The sequence below is a fragment of the Coturnix japonica genome, chromosome 4 (assembly GCF_001577835.2).
Source record: "Coturnix japonica isolate 7356 chromosome 4, Coturnix japonica 2.1, whole genome shotgun sequence".
Taxonomy (NCBI): domain Eukaryota; kingdom Metazoa; phylum Chordata; class Aves; order Galliformes; family Phasianidae; genus Coturnix; species Coturnix japonica.
In genome coordinates this window covers 37958716-37978967 of record NC_029519.1, presented here as the reverse complement: position 1 = coordinate 37978967, position 20252 = coordinate 37958716, and the positions used below count along the sequence as shown (strand labels likewise).

At 36.6% G+C, this 20252-nt stretch overlaps 1 long non-coding RNA gene across 1 annotated transcript; it reads right to left on the bottom strand.

The window, feature by feature from the left end:
• Positions 1-283: 283 nt before the first annotated feature.
• On the bottom strand, positions 284-18287 carry LOC107313365. The gene is made up of 7 exons (XR_001554964.2): positions 18203-18287; positions 13630-13697; positions 11353-11487; positions 10128-10217; positions 7315-7790; positions 3416-3551; positions 284-1404 (listed from the first exon to the last, which is right to left on the bottom strand). It is a non-coding gene; the product is annotated as an uncharacterized LOC107313365 (long non-coding RNA).
• Between the last annotated feature and the right edge of the window lie 1965 nt (positions 18288-20252).

The following is a 20252-nucleotide window of genomic DNA, read 5'->3' as shown; positions in this document are numbered from 1 at the left end:
GGTGGAATTTACATTCCCTTAATTCCGAAACTTAATATGTCAGTGCGCTGAGGTTCCTAAGGGAGCATCTGAAATATAAAACTGGCAGAGACCAGATAGGCTTCAGAAGCAAGCTTAGTCCATCTTACTGACAGAAGTCATTTCCATTAATATCGTGTCTTAGTAACCATGCCCTCAGACTGGCATGGAGCCTTGCACATTAGCTTTTCTCATGACCCTCAGGATTGAAAATTGTTTGTAAAAAGGATAAAAGCATGACACACGGTTATAAAAAGGGCAATACTGCATGTATTAAGATTAATATTTTGCATCAATACGCATGCTTCAAACACAGGATTTCCATTCCTATTTCCTTAGGCTTAACATGAGAAAGAATTAAATCCAGAAGACAAAATTCACAAGAAAAAAACCTATTTTCAATATTTCTAGAGCAGCTCCCCCTAGTGGATAATGAATAGCAAAACAAATATATCAAGGATTAGAATCCACCAAGCATTAGTGCTCTGTTCTTGTATTGTAATGACCAGAGTAAACAGGATTATATCTTACTGAAAAATCATGCTGTTTCAGATGCCAGAGCTACCCCACCATAGAGTGATGCCTACCATCTTGTGGGCACAAGGGCTCAAAGAAAGGCATTAACCAATATCTGCCCATAACCACATCACGCATCTGCATTAATCAAATTGATAGTTAAAATTTAATTTTCCCATCAGCTTCAGACTAACAGAGGAAAGGATCAAAATCCATAGTTCTAAAAACTAAAACATAGTACATTAAACCTGTGCATTTCACAATTGAACAAAGAAACTGCAAATTACTGAGCAATAACTTCCTGGACGTTAGTAAATTAGTTCATTTGATTACTTCCTCTTATCTTAATGATCTACACTGTATTGTTCTTAACTGCTGTACTTCTCTATACTACACAAAGCTTTTGAATTATGAGAACATCCTTCTGTCCCTCTCTCTTGTCTAGGAAGACACAAATAGGAGGACAGAGAATGTATTTCCCCTTTGTCACTTACTTAGTTCTTTCCCATGGGAAAGTTCTTCACAGCCCTAGGACATCCCTGTTATGATTTATGATCTGTTTTTATTTGTTTCTTTTTTAGTGCCGTACAATTAACAAAAGTACAGTTAGCAGAGCGGCATTATATTTTACACATTAGTTAAAAAGATTATCATGGTGGAAAGAGACAATCAAAAATGAAGGCTCCACCCCTTCCATTCACACAGCTGAATTGCATTCACCTGTGCTCACATGGCTGACTGACTGCTCACCTCAGGTGGTCAACCAGAAGTTCAGGCTGTGACTCAGCAGTTCCTATACAAGTGCCAGTCGGTCTGTGAAAATAGTGCAGGACATGAGCTGTTTGACTTCTCTACACCTCAAAATTATTTCTGCGTGAAAAATGAAAAGAAAAACCAAACAGGCTTCGTGAGCATTGGAATGTGTATTTCAGAGGAAAGAAAACAGACGAGTTCCAATTTACATGATAAATCTGAATGTTGTTGCAGTTAGATAGAACATATTATAGAAGCTTTTTTTTTTTTTTTTTTTTTTTTCTCCCACACTATAATCCAAGTGAGGTCTTTTGTGGATTTGTAAAATGCCATTGATTTTTTTTTATTATTTTTTTTTTTTAGCTTGCAGTTAAGTGCTGCTGAGAAAGAATTAGAGTAAGAATTGCAGAATTAGAATAAGAGGAAAAAGACAGCCAAGAGGTTGTGATGTATCACTGACTAAACACAGTGATACCTACATTATTCACAACTTCTGTTTATCAAATTCCAATTGCCTGATGTAGGGACCTCAGAAAATCTTCACCAACAAACTGAATGATCTTTTAGATGCTGGAGGAGAGCTGTTGTGGAAAACTGAGACACTTAAGCTATAGGACTCATGCTGGTCATCTGACACAAGACACTGCAGACACAAGCAGGTCGTCCTGAGATTACTGTGCCCCACGGATCTGTAAGCAGGCTGAACACTTGGGCCAAACACAATGCTCTGTCTCTTTTGAGAAGAGCACTGTGCACCATGTTCAAACAAATGGGATGCTGTAGTTTCAGAGAGCATCTGAATGACTTTTGCTGTTTGGTTCTCTACTCTCTTTGACATTGAAATAGTGCTTTCTCAGAACATATTTACTGTAATGTGGGTAGCTTTATCTGCAGCAGTCCCGTAATCTCGTCCTTGAATAATAGCAGTGAGCTCAGAACACATCATTGCATACATAAAGTTCAAACATTTTCTTCCTATTGCTTTACGTAACATACCATTAATTTCATAAGACATTTTGTCATGCAGGCAGCATTTTTTTCCTTTTATAATTACTCATGGTTGGTCCTTTTCTGTGCTCTCATAATTCTGGTTTATCATCAAACCTTTTCCTCTTACTTACTCTCTCCCTTTCCAGACTATTTAAGAACAAGTTCAATAGAAAGGGTTAAAACAGAGTCCTGTGAGACTCCGGTGCTGACCTTATTCTGCAAGAAATTTGATATTTATTTCTACTTGTTTTCATAATTAAGAACACAGAAATCATACCAGTGTTTCTACCAATCAGGAGTCTTCAGTGACTAGAAAACGTCACCATATTTCTCAAGATTTTTCATGCAAGTACTAGCAAATTAAACTTCTAAAGTATTACTCATAGCATGCATCTCTGTAGATTATACAAGAGCCTTTTACACTTTATAACTAAAAGCAATTCTTAAACAGATTCCAAGGAGAGAAGTTGTGTTTTTCTTCCATAGTTTTCAGAAATAACGCATCAATCACAATTAACTTTCATTATTTCCATCGTCTATGAGGAACAGCTAAGCGTTTAACTTACTTTGGTAATCCCGTTGACTTGAACTGGTTCTTTTTCCAGGACTGAATACCAAATGGCTTTGTCAGACATGTGATTAACGATGTATATTTGGCATTAAGCCCTGGAAAAGGAACTAGATGAAATCATAGGGATTATTAATGTAAATTATGTAGAAGACTACATGGCACTGCTAAGGTGGGTAAAGATTAATACAGAAACTGTGTGCAAAGTCAAGAGACGAGTAATATCTATAGCCTCAGCTTTAGTGTAAATTTAGCATAAAGATTGTTGTGAAAAAAAAAACCAAAAAAACCAAACAAACAATGGGAGGGAAGGAATTAGTGATGTTAACATTCAAAAGCAGAAATTGATATGTGAAAACTGACACACCTTTAAATTATTTTTATTTTGCTTACAGAAGAATGACAGAAATCACAGAGAAAATAACTTAGAATCAATTCTCTCTCCCTGCTGGCCACCTCTTTTCTGTTGCAGCCGAGGATACTGCTGGCCTTCTGGTCTACAGATGCACAGTAGACTTAGGTTAGAAGTTAGGAAAAAGTTATTTATTCAGAGGGTGGTGAAGCACTGACCTGAATGCCCCATCCCTGGAGACATCCAAGGCTGGGCTGGATGGGATCCTGGGAAGCCTAATCTGGCAGCCATGGCCACTGCAAGGGGACTGTGATAAGATGAAGTTGCCCTCCAACATAAAAATATCCTATGATTCTGTGAAAATGGTAGAGAACAAATGTATGGACAATGAATAAGAGTACAACAGGCCAACACTATAAGAAAAGTTTAATTCTGTATAGCATTATAACTGGAAGCCCTCCTTTCTTCTCTATTTTTATATTTATAGGTAGTGCTGCTATTTTGAGAATTAAGAACCTTTGCCTTTGCTCTAATCCTGCAAAATAGGTCAAGCGATTTTGGATTCTCAAATCCTTATGTACTCCAAAACTTAGAACAGAGTTTCTGCTTTTCACCTGTTTAATCTCTTCCACTGCAGCTAGGTCTTGCTGCATCACCTTTTAAAATATGCAATGGTAACACAATGGCAAAATATACTTTGAGTGTACCCAGCTTGCATGATTTAAAACAATGTGTTTGAGCAATTATTTCACTCAATTTCAAGGCATACAGTGAGATGTCTTTCTCATTTTTAATTATTGTGTATCAAATATGTTAAGCATGACAGTCTTACTGTTGTCATCTAAATTAACTTGTCTTGTTAACTCTGAAATATTTTTTGAAGAAGGCAATGAAGACTTGATTCACCCCTGACACCTGAGAAACTGGTAACTTTTGAAGCAAAAGATCAACATAATCAAATCTTCTCTATAAAATCTCTTTGCTATCAGTGCTTCCAATACCAGACATTTTCAAACAACAGAACTTCACTTAAACTAGAAAAAAATCCTACTTTTGCTGTTATATGAAATTAATGGAATGTGATTCTTTTAAAACAGTTATTTATTCTGCTTTGCAGCAAGCCACTTGGGAGTGTTTGACACTTTCTATTTGCCAGGATTTTGCTCTTCTACAAATTAAATTAGTAACCAAGTCTCCTGTTAGGCAGAATTCTAGGGAAACTGTAGTTCATGGGCAGTTAGGCAGAGATGCCCTAAGCTTTTGTTGCTCCCAGAGTCTGCTGCTTGCTAACAAGATGCCGTCATAAGACAAGAGTGCCTACGGCTTCTGATGTGACACGAGTGAGAATTATTGGGGCTACAAAGCTCACTGAGCATTCAGACACTGTGCTTTATGAACATATTCGAATCTCTTATTCTATTCACTATTTCTTGTTATGCTGCTGTACTAAAATCTCAGCGACACCAAAATCTTTCTTTGATAAGGACCACAAAGCATCAGTACTGGTCTTTCTGTATTAAGAGATTGTTGGCATTTCCAAAGACAAAACTTGCTTCACTCTTGCAGTGATCCCACAAATTCTTTGCAGTTCACTGTGAACATTTCAGTAATAACCAGTGACTGGTGACTACAGGAGATGTAAGATCCAATTTCAGCTTTAGAAGAGGCCATTTCAATAGATGTGTCTGGTCTGCAGTAATATTACCATCAGTGGAGTGCCACTAGGGTTCTGAGGTGAAAGTACACTAACATGAAAAAGAAAACCCTCAAAGCAATCATGGCACTTCTCTCAAAAAGACTGTTAATTTTTTCCTTTTGTACCCAACATGAATTTATACTGCACGTCAAAATAATTACATGACACACTTTCCATTTCTTCCCTGTTCATTTATGCCACAAAATTTCTCTAATTTCAAGTACTTATTGCAGCACTGTGGGCTGGAAAGGGAGGGTCTACTGTCTGAACTGCTACAGGAGCATCTTATTTTTTAGAGAGTCTTGAAATATGGTCTTCAAGGATCAGCGGTTGAAGACCTTCTTACAATGGAGATATGGGGAGATTTGCCCCACATAATATACTAAAGCTGCAGAACTCAGTTGATTCCTGCAGAGCTGCATTCACTACGAGGTTCAGCAAAGATCATTAATGTAAAAGTCAGTTTCTTTTTATGGATTATTAGAAGTAATTTACAAATAATGAAGATAGGCAATTCATAGTTCAGCTTGGTGGTTCATTTATGATGAAATTTTCATTAAGTGTCATGAGTATGCTTGCCATTTCAGAGAGGACATACTAGTTCTGAGTATCAATCTAGTACATAGTAACTGTACAGATTCAGAACAATGAGACATATCTTAGTAGCTTATTTCTTCAGTTTCTTTTGAAAACTTGACTTAGTTGCTATATAAAATTACAAAATCCACCCAAACCAGATGCTAAAATTTTAAACAAAAACACTGAGAGCAACTTACACAGTTTAAGAATGAGGGTTGAGAGCTGCTGTTTAGATCCTGTGTAACTTAATGGTCACTTAGTTTAACACTATTCCAACATTTTCTTCTGTGGGCAAATTTGTTTCTGTATGCTGGAATTAGAGATCCTCTGGAGCATTTTGATCTTCAGACATTTCTCAGTGTTAACTGTTTTGGCTTGAAGAAGAGTTTGCTTCCTTTCCTATTTAAACATTGCTATATTTCCATTCCTTATCTCTGTAATAAATTTCCCATAGCCTTTTTGAAATTATGTTTCCTATTGTAATTCTGGGAACTATTTCAATAGTAAATACAATAGACTGTAAATAAAATTAGAAGTTTGACTGATCTATTTTCAGGTCAGAGAAAGGCACAATCAAACTTATTCATAGATATATTGATTGTAAGTGATCAATAAATACATAAATGAGAACAGTCCACAGAGCATAAATGTCAGGTGGTATATAATGCATATTATAGATTTTGGTACCAAATATAACTGCTTTTTGAAGGAAATTATTACAGAACTCACAAAAAGAAAAACATGAGCAAGCAAACATTTAGTTCTGAATGCGAGTAGGATACAGTTCAGAAGATTTAAAAAAAAAAAAATAATAATAATAAAAAAAATTCTGTAGGTTCTTGTCAAAAGAGACAGGCCAAAGAAAGCATACCCTTCTGATAAATGAGAAGAGAGAGCTGTCAAAAATGGACATGGAGAAGGCTGAGGTACTCAATGAGTTCTTTGCCTCAGTCTTCACTGGCAGTCAGGCTTCCCACATCTCTCATGTCCCTGAACCTCCAAGAAGGGTTTGGGGGAGCAAAATCCCTCCTAGTGTAAGAATGGAGCAAGTCCAAGACCACCTCATGAGGCTGAATGTGTACAAGTCTATGGGGCCATTCTTTTTACTGCATCCCAGTATACCATTGGCTTTCTTGGCCACATTGCTGGCAAATGGAAAACCTGTTTTCCACCAGGAAACTCGGGTCCTTTTCTGCAGAGCTCCTCTCCAGCAGTTCATTCCCTGACCTATAATGCTGCATGCAGTTATTCCTCACCATGTGTAAGACTCTACATTTGCTCTTGTTAAATCTCATCAGGTTCTTCCCTGCCCAACTCTCCAGTCTGTCCAGGCCTTGTTGAATAGAAAATAGAAAGAAAGGTTGAGGGAGTTGGGCATGTCTAGCTTGGAGAAGAGGAAGAGGCTTTGGGAGGAACTCATTGCAGCTTTCTGGAACAAGGGAGAAACAGGAGAAGTACCAACTTTTTACATGGTCTGATAGTGATAGGATGAGGGAAAATGTCTCTAAACTAGGAGACAGTATGTTTACGTTAGATGTTAGGAAAAAATTATTTGTTCAGAGGGTGGGGGGGGGGAAGGGGAGGGGGGAGCTAGAACAGGTTGCCCAGAGAAGCTGTGGATACCCTGTCCCTGGAGGTGTTCAGGGTCAGGTTGGATAGAATCCTGGGCAGCCTGATCTAGTGGTTGGCCATGCTGCCCATGACAGGGGAGCTGAAGCCCAGTGATATTTACGGTCGCTTCCAATCTAAGCCATTCTATGACTCTGTGATTATTGAGCAATAGCTTTGTAACAAACCTTTGCGAAGAAAAGTACTACAATTATTTGTAGTACTATTGCTTACCTCCAATTAGCAGTGGTGCATGTAAAAAAAAGAAAATGTATTGTGAGGAAATGAAAATAAGCAACTGAAAGCATGGACATCATCTAGAGACAGCACAATAGATAATAAGAACAAAAATTCACTACAAACATGTCAAAGAATCTCCCTCTTAAAAAAAATCTTAAAAAGAAGATGTACCATAATTAGTAATGAGTATCAAATAATGAAACAGGAAGCTCTCACAGCAAAAAGATATGAAGATATGGAAGTTAAGATTAAATGAGTCCAGATATATTACCTTTCATAACAAACACTAAACCACTAATGATACAAACCAAAGATTTAAAGATTGTCTTAGTAAGGATCCAAAAGTTGAGATTAATTTTACAGTTTTATCACAAACACAGCATCTGCCAAACATCTGTAAGACCTTCAAAATCCATGCTGAAGATCCCCAGCTTCAGGCTCAGAAGGTTTTGGAGGTACAGAAATGGATGCTATGGGAAGACAAAAACATCTCAGAAAAATTATGTGCCTTGATGCTCATAGCATAGAAGCCCAATGAAAACTCGCAACACTACAGAGAGGACTGAAGAATTGTTTTGGTTAGACATACTAATACATCATTTTCAAAAACAGATCAATAAATTGAATACCTGTGAATCACGCAGGCCAGATGATATACGATAAATATTTCAACGTGAAACTGCCAATACTTTAAGTATATAGCTATCATTTAAATAAAGGTATTCAGCTTTATTGTAAGAAAGGAAAATCACTGCTGGAATTTTAGCTACCTGGTGAAATGCAGGTTGTTCTGCAACAATGTATGAAGGCAATTGATCTGCTCTGTTCTTTCTTAAATAAACAAAATAAAAACCAAAACAAAACACCTTAGAGGAGCTCAATAGAGAAAAGGGTGTTGAGGCTTACCAGAGAATGGCTAGTTTCCCTGGAAAATAAAACCATTACGAAGAACACAATAACACTATTTGAGAGAGCAAATTCTCAGCTATAAAACACTTTTTTTCACAATAATTACCATCATTAGCCTATTCACATGAGCAAGCTTGTCATATTGTGGCCTGACAGTCATGCATCTGGAAAGTGGCTTGTCTTTCACGTTACTGTTGCCTTTGCTGAAAAGCACCACTCACTGCCTCACTGCGTTCTTATTCACTGTGTAGTCTCCATAAATGTTCAGCAAGCGTCAATGAATGTCAGTTTGTGCAGTTTTACCACACAGAGGAATTCAATGATACACCTTTGCTTCACATGCATTTCCATGTCAGACATTAATCTGTCGGACTGCTCCTTTGCTGCCATGTCACACAGCAGCTACGTGTAATGGAATATCAGTGGGAAGGTTCAACCTCTGCTGTTGTACCACCAACATGTGCTTCTGACCATGTGGGCCAACAGAATAAAATAGAAGACATAACATTCAGAACAGTTGTCATATGTAAAAAGCTGTATGCATCTACATATAATTCAGCTTTAAACAGGAAAGAGAGAATATATGCTAGAGAGCCTAAAGTCTTACGAAGGTTCTGAATGAAGCGGCAAGAATTTTATATTCACTTATTCCTGATTATGTCTGATTTAGATATAAAAAAGGAAAAAGATAATAATGATACTAAAATTATATTAGCCAGAAATTATATATCAGCCAGAATGTGTCAAGAAATAAATAAGCAAAGAAAGAAATCCTCTCAAAAACTCGTGTACATGATGGGCAGAAAATAATGCAATGTAATATAAGATACTTGGAATACACATTAATGGATCATATCTCTACTCTAGCTTTAATGTCTACATGCTTCATCTATGACAAGCTACCATCAGAGATGAGATTCAGCAGTGATGGATTGTTGCACAAATCTGAAGTTTCATTCCAGTATAATTGCTATCGTTACATTTCTAAGACTATTGCACTTTGACAGAAGAGGACATTAAGGTAAACATATAACGTTTAGATAATCCAGAATGATTAAATGCTCACATCGAATATTTTTAGCTAAATTTTGAGGCTGTGTTTGTCTGTATCTGAATATTAAAATAAAAATAAAAGACAAACATTTTTAATAAAAAAATCTAGTCATGGCTAAGATTTTTAAACATAGATTATCATATTAAACATTAAAGCCTTGAGTAGAGCAAATAAATTGAGCAAAGTTTGAGGGAGAAGTTGTATAACACTCAGGGAGCATGGCTCAGTTATTCTATAATGCCCTCCAGGTATGAATTTGCACATGATGATCATTATCTGTTTTGACATTTACCAGTGCCATGTCTGAATGTTACTTACTTAGAAGGCTAGTTTTATGTAATCTTTATTCTCATCATGTGTTTCTTCTGATATTCCTTTGCCTTCAGATAGTCTTAATGTCATATATTTGTGTACTATAATCATTGCATATTCAAACATCACATAAAATGCACTGCAATATTGTTTGACAGTGTATGCTTACCAAGATGTAATTTTAAATGAGTGATTTTTGAATTCTTTAGCATTAACAAAGCTATTTACTCTTAAAAATCTATTATATATTTGCTCTCATTTATGCATGAGCATATACGTGTATAAACATTTGTGCGTATGCATGCATATATGAGAGACCTACGTGTAAGTAATACAAAACAATGTTAGTACCTCTCAAGTCTTTAGAGCATTTAACAGTGATGCATATAATACAGAGCTATGTAGGGTCATTAAGAATAGAGAAAAAAAACATTTTCCCATATGCGAGTAGAATTCTAGAACTGACAATTGCACAAGTATTTGATCAAACAGGTTGCATAAGTACTTAATAAGATAGGTGCAATCATCTTACCCAGAATCTGATTTCCTAGTCATAGAGACTTGAAATGGCTCCTGAAACAAAGCTAGAATCTGAATCAGACTTTCAGATTCTACAGGGGGGCTACAAGAAAGAAAGAGAGAAACTCATTAGGAAGGTCTGCTTTTACAGGACAAGGGGAAATGGTTTCAAACTAAGGGGAGATTTACATTGGATATAAGGAAGTTCATCTGCAATAACAGTGGAAAGACACTAGCACAGGTTACCCAAGATATTGTAAATGCCCTGTTCTTGGAGACCTTCAAGGACAGGCTGGATGAGTCTCTGGGCAACCTGATCCAGCCATGGGTGTCTCTGTTCATTGCAGGGGAGATGGACTAGATGACCCTTAAAGGTCTCTTCCAACTCAGCTGATTTGATGATTCTATTGCCAGTGCAGAGCCAGAGGAAGCTGTCTGGTCCCGGCCATAGGAAAGAGTTTGCTGCTCCTCTTCCTGTCACTCTTGTCTTTGCTATAAACACCAATATTTATCCTAGTTTGCAGTATTAAAGCAGAAGATTTTGATGTGGCACAGGGAGACTACAGGTGTCTCCAGTTGCATATAACTGCATTAAATGCACAAAAGAAAGACTAAATACTAGGTGATATTATCATAGGTGCTATGATAATAATAATAAAATAACAATGTATAGCTGCTTGTACAGTTAATTGAGTAGGACTTGATGAGTCCAGGGAAGTCAGATGGAACTTAAGAAATGTATTGCTATGCTACACAAAGTTGCACAGAAAACTATTGATCTTATAGCTTCTTTTTAAAAATATTGCTGCTGACCTTTACACTCAAGAGCCTAAAAGCTCCCTTCAGATATACATTTTTAAGGAAAAGAGAATGAAGTTATTTTCTGTAGAATGCTGTTACAACAACCACTCAATACAACACTGCTAGCTGAAATCACAACTAACACTTCTCATACTTACCTGTGTCCATATCTTTAAAGAGATAAGAAATACTTTTTATTTAGATAAGGATGCTGCTAAACTGCTTAGATTCTTCATTTTTGATGGCAGATATTCAAGTGGATAATAAAAACACAGAATAGATTAAAAGAACTTTTTGGGACATTTTCCTTGAATGTTGTAACCTCCCATTGAAAAGCATACACATTCTAAAAGTAAAATATATTACTTCTGAAGTGAAGAGTGTTGTTTAAGAAATGTTTACTTTCTTGGACAGTATTCTGAGTAATGTGCTTTTACCGTTCCTTCTGGTGCTGCTGTATCTTTGTTTCCTGATGGCTGCCTGTTGAAGGTATGCTTCCTTTGCACTGAATCATGCAGTGTGGAGCACATCAAACTCTGTGTGTTTCTTAAATATTTGGTTGAAGGTCAGTCCTGTCATTCAGAAGAGAACAAGTGTGTAACGTGATGCTGCACTTCACTTGCAGAATTTTGAAATAAGAACAGTTTTTTTAAATATACAACAAAAACAGCAAAGGAAAAACCACACCCCCAGTATGATGGTGTTAATTTGCAGCCCTGGGGTGCTATGACCTGTGATACTGGAGGCTTGCCAAGAGCAGCTGCTGTATCTTTGGGCATGCATATTTGACTTATCTAACATTCTAGTAAAAAACAAAGATGCAGAAAAGGCGGTCTTTTTGTTTATTTGTTTTTTCCTAGTGTTGACACCGTGTAATTAAATTACAGTAAGTGGTTTGGTGTGAAGCTTCGATTTCAGTAAACAATGGCAAAGCTCCTGTTGGTATCACTTCAAACAGGAAAATTCACATGGGGTCTACTGGAATAAATCACAGTGACTCAGAATTCCAGAGAAGCAAAGCCTTTCCTTTCCTTCAGATCTATTGTTTTTTATGCACAGATAAAACACTACTTTGGGCTGATTATTTGGAGATCTATAAGTAACACAGGAGGACTACAGTGATGATAGTTATCTAGAACAAACATTCATACATATACACAAAACAGATTTAGTATTTTCTTAAACACTTTTTAGAAAGTATACTACCAAAATTTAAGTTAAGAAGAAAATCTTCGTACTTTTTTTTCCCTCCCCCCCCCCCCCTAAAACATGTAAAAACTACAGAGCATTCAGTGACAAATAGTTTCTTGATCATAGTGGAAAGGTCCACTGTGAGTTTGAGTTATTAAAGTGATTTGGGAAGTGATTTGCTCCTGCATGTCACAGTGGCATTATTTTACACACAGAAACCTACCTATACTTGTGATCTTTGTTTTATGCAAACTATTCTTTCAGGCTTTTCTTTAGATTTCCTCAGTCTGTACAATCAAACACATCTTATTTCTCTCCCATCTATCTTTTATGCGAATAGATGAAAAACAAACCAACCAACCAAAACCTGAACGAGGGAATAACTAACCGCCTTTTCACCTACTCTGCCTCTGCCCTGAACTCCTCTCTAATTCTAGAATCAAGAGCAGAAAAAGTATCCTTACAGTCCTCTCAGGAATGAGTATATGGGGTGCTGTCAGACAGTCTCCGTGCCCTCAGAAGATCTGCAAGCTTTGTCTATAGCCAAAACCTGTGTGGCTGATGAGAGCCTTGAAGAATGTGCAGAAGCAGTGGCACACACTGCTCTGCAGCACACACAGCTTCTGTCATAGAAGGGACATGATGACAGAATGTTGATGAATTTTGCTGTAGTGATTTTTAGATATAACACTGACAGTGAGAAAAATATTTGATGGATGTAAATTAATGCTTCTGGATGTGGATTTTGGACCTAACCCAACAATAAGAATTATTTTTTATCACTCCGGTGCTGACAACATTGCTGGGTGAAATTAGTGCCTCATGTATTCTGGGAAATATGCCTATATTATGGGCAGTAGTCACAACAGCCTTCTGCATATGGGTAGACTTCAGTCAGCAGAGATAATTTTGTACATATTGTAGGGACTTGATGATTTGCACATAACTGTTCTTGTGTACAGGCAACACTGTTTTATATAAAGCACCTTATGTTTTGGTCCAAGTAGATCTATGGTCTAAGCATAGAATAGTAATAGCAGTAATAGTAATAGTCTCGTGCGGGTTGGAAGGGACCTTAGAGATCATCGAGTCCAACCCCCGGGGTTTGAGCCTCCGTGCTGCAGAGCGGCACTTCTACCACTTGCGCCACAGGGGATTCTAACACCCAGGCCCCAGTGTTGCAATCTGGCATTCCTACCACCTGTGCCACCGGGGCACACGCAATGACGCAGAATGGCTATATTTGGTAATATATGACCTATTTCTGGATCTGAAAACTATGCTTTAAATTAGGGATTAGGGAAGGGTTTGTTTTATTCAAATGATGATGTGTTTTTTGGCTCTTAAGTCAGTGTTAGCACAGCATCTGGGCCCATTACGATCTTACAACATATGGAGATTAACATAGCAATAAAGTAGGGAATAGTTCTTATTCATATTTTCTGCATGAAAAAAAGACCAATCACACCACTATAGCACAAAATAAAGTTGCATAGATCTGATGTCTCTGCTTTAAAACCTACCTTTCTTTGCTGCATCTACTGGCAATATGCTTCCTCTTCTACATCAAAGCAACACAGCTTGTGGTTGCCTGACCAAGATAACAGATACATTATTAGAAACATGAGAGAAAAATACATTTTGATTCACGTAAGATTAGTTTATATCCTAATCAAAATTATATATGCAACAAATACATTTATTAACCTAATAAATATTCTTGGGTTATAATTTTAATTTAAAGAAAACTTTTATTGTTACTGTATTTTTGTGACTCATTAGCCAAAAAGTATACACACCAATCACAGTTTGAGCAGTGAAAAAAAACTACAATTACAAAAATAATTCACGTTTTAATAATGCTAAGTGCAATTTTGCTACTTAAAAACCCACTGTCAAGGTACATAATTTCAGATTTCCTTTCTTTAATATCAGAGGCAATGGAGAGACATAACTTTAATTCCATCATATTTTCATTTCTGTTAAATATCATTCTGAGTACGGTTCACATTTATCAATTTGAGTATGCAGCAGTTACAGGCTAAGCTTTTGTGTATGTAGTTTCTTTTATTAATTTTCCCACAAATCAAATTATAAGAGAAGAAAAAGGGGAAATAAAGATAATAGTTTCATAAATATCTTAAGGGCAAGTTGTAAACTGCATAATCATAGCTATATATTCCTTTTTCTCTGTCTTTCAGTTAGAAAAAGAAATAGAAACTCTCACATAAAACTTCACTTTTGCTCTCATAATAAATCATGCCGTTATTTAAATGGTTGCCAGAGCTTCTTGCTAGTTTACCTAGGCACTAAAATATTAAGGTTTTTTCTCTGTGTGAAAGCAGGCGCATATTTCAAAAGTAGGCTCAATCACAGAATCATTCATAAAACCAAAATCCTATCTTTAAGAAGCGGTCATTCTTCAACTGACAATTAAAACACACATTTAGATTTGCCTCCAACCTGCTTCTCCTTTTTCTTTTAGTGTGTCGTGACTAGATCTCTCTGAAGCTCAGTGAGGGTAGCACGCAGTCAGGAACAGCAAACGCTTTTAACCACGGAAGCTGCATACATAAATTTCTGAATGATCACAATGTATATTCCATCCTTTTGAAAGTCCAAGCAAAACAGCAGAACTTCCCTGGAAAGATGTAGCCACAGGGATCCCCTCAGCAGTTATCTGCTACTCTGGCCACTGAAGCCAACTTGCACAATTCTTGGTTTATTCACTCCTCCATTTGGGGACTAGCTTTAACACAAGCCAACTGCACATGGCATCTGTGACCTAATCCCAGCGAGATCCTTTCTATGAACTGCCCCAGTGCTTGCACCTTCTCCTGCTGCATTCCTAAATACTAACTCCGTATATTAAGATCTGAAGACTATCAGCAACTTTGCTTTGCATATTTTCAGGCAGGGAATGTTCAGTAAAATCTTAAGGCTGACTACAGAATGGAGTTGAGAATAAGCATGCCACATATTATAGCTTTTTAAATGCAGGTAGCCGAAGTCTAGTGTCATAAAGGGGGGTAGATGTACAGCTACAGCTACCGTGAGCAGCATTACCCAATGTCTTTTCACTTGAAACTGTGGTAGGAAACTACCAGTGTAAGATAAATTAATTTCATCTTGACTGCATTGTCAATCACTATAAGATGATATTAAATCACAATAGAAAAGACATTGTGGTACAGTGATTATTCTCTCGGGATATCCTAAAGCATGAAGAGCAGCCAAGAGTTTCATATAGTACAGGACAGTAACTATCTCCTGACAAGTATGCTCCCTGGAGATCACTTTGGAGCTATTATAAAGATATTGTGGGAAAAAAGCATGTATATATGTTGTGCTAGAGGAAGATGAAGATGGCACTGTACAATCACAAAAATGAGCTTTAGCTGACTGTGAGGTACACACTGTTTAATTTAGTGTTAACAGCCAGTTAAACACCTCTTCATCTGAAGAGTGTTTATAAGTGTAATGTACAGTTAAACACACCTCAAAGCTGGAACATAAAATAAGATGGAAAACAATGATGTTCTGTTTTCAGCTATTGACTATGATATGAAAGACTTCCTTTGTGCTGTTTGCTTCTTAAAGGTACTTTTAAAAATACATAAGGTATCTCTCCCATTTAAAATTTTAATATAAAGTTGCATTTGCAAATATGCAAAATATTTCTAAAGCAGGATTGCTGAGGCTATGCTTTGAGTTCTGGGGAATTTCTGTGACTGACCAAGCCCGATATCAGTTTACACCTCCTGCAATATGATACTAAGCAGCTTTGCCATATGCCTTTAATTCCCACCTTGCATCATAAGATTGCTTACACAGTTCTAACATTTGGCTATTTTAATATCTTAGGAAAATTGCATATAGTAATTAGTCCTCCTCTTTACACAGTGGCAACAACTGAAGTCTTTTTTCTTTAGCCTAAAAATTTTCAGTTTCATCCAATATAATTAATTCCTTTCCCTCAAAACAAACTATGCCACAAATAACGTCCTTGAACTGCCCATGCTGTCTTTGAAAATGTGACCTTAATAAAGTAGACAGAAAAACGGAATTACTGCATGTATAAATATTAGCTTACAAACTACACAATCTGTAAGGGAGGTGATGCTATGTGAAAAAAGAGCAAATGAATTCAAGTATAAGACAACTACTGATAGCTCAGTGCTTAACAGATTTTAAAAGCAAATTCTATAGCTTGATGTTCAGAAAATCATTACTGCAGAATACATTAACCTCTGCAGATTTGAGACAGGGTATTACCCTCATTTTTACTTTTATATTTTGCAAGAGTCATATGAAGGCAAAGAGAGTATCAAATATCTATGGATGCAATATGCACTCTTCATGTATAATAAAATCAGAAGGATCAAATCACTACAGTGCTCCAATATTGATTACTCTTTTGCTCAGCATGGAAACGAAAAAATGATAATAACAGATTTTTATATATATATATATATATATATATATATATAGCATTCCCCTAAGGAAGGGATATGCTGATATCGAAACAGGACTGGGAAAAAAAAAAATAAAAAAATATAATAAAATAGGGAGAGTGATTTTGAAGATATTTTTTAAAAATAGGCATTACGAAGTGCCGATCTATTTGTATTTCCTTTTTTTTTTTTTTAATAAATTTTAATTTCCTCCCCCAACCAGCAATCTCAATAAGATATAAGAAAAAAAATACAATCCTTTCTTATCATTATTCTTGCCACACTCTTTAGTGAAGCCCTAAAATGTGTAGCCATTTCTAGAACAAAAATAAATGAAGGACACCTGAGAGAAATAGATTATTTCTTACAAAAGAAGAAGAGTTAGAAATTTGAGCAGAGAAAGGTGAAATTCATTCTTGGAAGAGGGTCAACACATAACACATGCCCCATTTAGGTTTTAATTTGACAACTTTGTTGACTCTCAAGTGGTTCTCTCATTATCATCTTGTCAATGAATGAATTTCACTCATGACAATGGAATTGGGATAATGGCCAAAGACAGCGTTAAGAGCTGCTGCATTTACAGGCTATATTTAATGTATTCTGATTAAACATAAGTGAATGTTGATTAGTCAGTGGGCTAAGGATCCACAAGAACTAGCAGTGTTTTTCCATTTTCTAGACTTATCTGCAGAGGAGGCACTCTCTTCTTCAGCTCCCCAATAAAAAACATCAGGCAGCACATCCTGCCTATTTTAAGACATCCCCCATGCCTTTCCAAAACAGTTCTGCTTACAAAAGGCTGAAGATCACCTCCAGTAGATGACTCTCTAGAGTTTCAGGTGCTATACATTTTAAACATTAGTTAAAGATCAATCTGTGAAAATCCCTTCAGTAATTTCTGAAGACAAATTCCACTGCTCACGTGTAAGAAGAAAGCAAGAACTAGAAATTGCTAGTTTTAGGAAACAATATTTTCTATGAAAATTGGAGCTATTTAGCCAGCAATCCAAAAATGTCTATGTGTTAATAAAACCTGTATGTTCACAATCCATGTATTTTAATTTAGATGGTATTCTTGTTTTTAATTGAGTGAGATGAAGCTTTTAAAGCTTCTCAGTTTTATCACTGGTGGAGTTTCATTACACCACTGTTTGTAATTGGCAGTTTACACTAACATAACAAATGTGGTACCTCCATCAGAAAGCTAAATGCTGATGAGAAATTGAAAATGAAAAAGTACCTAAATGTTAGACTAGTCAGCATGATTTTCAAGTTAGTTAAAATTAATACAAGTTAGCATTAGAGCACCCTACAGTTCAGCGCTTCATAAATAGGAAAAACAAAGTAGCAATGTTTTCTGTACCTTTCAGCTTCACATTTAAGCTGGTTCATATATTTTTCTCTGACAAATCAAGATGTAGAATGGTTCATAAAGCTTCCTGTACAGACCAGCAGTATAAGAATTTGCTATGTGCATCCTCAGCCTCTTATAACTTGAATGTGTCCAGAATGACTGAGAAATATATTCTAATTACAGAGAGGAAAACAATAAAAAATGATCTCCTCTAGTGCTCTGGGGTAAAAAATGGATACCTCTTCAGTACTTCACCCGCTTCCTTCTCTGACCCAGATGTCTTACCAGAGGTAAAGAAGTTTCTTTCAGTCTACTGTTTCCTGCACATCCTGAAGGGCAGGTTTCCTTTCAATTTGTAGTTGTGGTTTCCTAAAGTGCAATAAAATACCAAAGCACATGGGAAAAATTCATGTTCTGAAAAGTGGGTAAAAGCACTTCAGATTTAATACTGAGGTTGCAGCAAACAATGACACAGTGGGAGAATCAATTTCAAAATTTGCTATGTCCCTTAATAAAATGCACTCATTCATTTCAATGTTATCAGAATGGAAGATGTTATTTCCCTTAGTGCCTTAAGTCCTTCACAATTTTGACCACTTGAAGCGAAGTCTTCCAGCGGTGACAAAAAATGAAAAGGCTCGGGAATATAAAAAGTGGGTGAAAGTTTGTCTCTGGCAGAATGAATCATTCAAAAATTATTTAGAAAATACTTGAATTTCTCATCAATGAAATAAAAGACAAATTCATTCAAAGAATGATAGATAATTTCTTAATAAATAATATTCAACAAAGGAAGGTGAAAATCCATATGGAAACTGTTGAGTCACAGACTGATCCACTGATTACTCACCAAGGGAAAGGACCAAGTCAGCTGTGGGAGTACAGGTGAAGACAATTCAGCTGCATGATTGGAAGGCTCCACCTCTCTTAGACCCCATTTAAGAGCTGACTGCCTCTAGGAAATGATCTCTGGTTGGAGATCCCTCCCTTGTGGAGTTTTTCCCTGTGAGCCTAGATCCTCAGAGATGGGTGAGCATTCCTTTCCTGTTTGTCCTTTTGCCATTCCACTCCTGTATTGCTTTTCCACTGAACTAATCTTCCTGACTGTAACAAGACCTTTACTTGGGTACATGCAGTACAGTTGTGCTACTACACTAATAAACGTTTGACCCATTTGACTCACAAATATAGGTAAAAATAACATGAAATATGTAGGGACATCAAACACCTATTTACAACCACAGCAGCAGTCATAAACTACATCTTCCTGTACAACAGATTATCAAGAGCTAGGAAACGCCTCTAATCCAACTAGTGACTATAAAGTTGAGAGAGAAAAGTTTAGCCCATGCAGATCTAAAGGTGTCTTCCATCTCCTCAAAACAAAAACCTCACCATAGCTCTCAGTCATCTTGTTAGCCATCAGTCAAGGCTTATGAGTCTGCCACCACATGCTCCTTGAAGCCTAGCATTTGTCTTCCCCTAACCAGATCCCTCTGTGACCTACACAGCCTGATCATACCCTTGCCTTCCATAGAACCGCTATTCCTACTAATTCAATTTTACTGAGAAAACTGGAGGAGAAAGGAGAGGGAAGAAAGATTTGGGTTAGTTTGTTTTGGCAATTGCTTTACCTTGTTTTCAAGAGCTGGTTCACAGGAACCTGCCTGTCAGGTACAAGCATAGAAAACCCAACACAAAAAACAAGCCATTTCTATATAAGATGCATTTTTCCCACATGCAACATACATGTATTTATGTTACTGCAAAAATGCAGAGTATCTGAAAATAGATGCCTTCTGCATCTTAGAAAATTAGAGGTGTCAGTTATACTGACCAAAATACAGAGAACTGATCCCTGTCAGTAGATTATTCATTCTAAAGTGGTCAGTGATTCAAAAAAATCCGTGGGAAATACACAGACTGGTGTGAGAGCTATAACAGATCCAGCCATTCTGCTAGACTTATTCTCAGAAAGATTTATACTCCTTTGACACAAAGTACGCATGAGATTCAGTGGTACAACCTGAAAGGGAAATACCACAGTGTGACTAAAGATAAAACATAAGACAGTGAGTTTATCTTCTTACTCTATACATAATTTCGTACTAATAAGGCTTTCTTATCCAACCTATAAGACAAAGATAACTAACATAGAAAGCTATGAGGTACAAAGGTTAGGGGTGAAACAAAAAATAATGAAGGATAAAAGTAGCTACTTTCTTTAAAATGAAGTCCATTTCATTTTAGTATTAGATGAAAGTGATTTTAGGCCCTTTAGTGCTGCAAGATGAAATGTTTAACAGGCAATGAAATACATTAAAAAAAAAAAAAA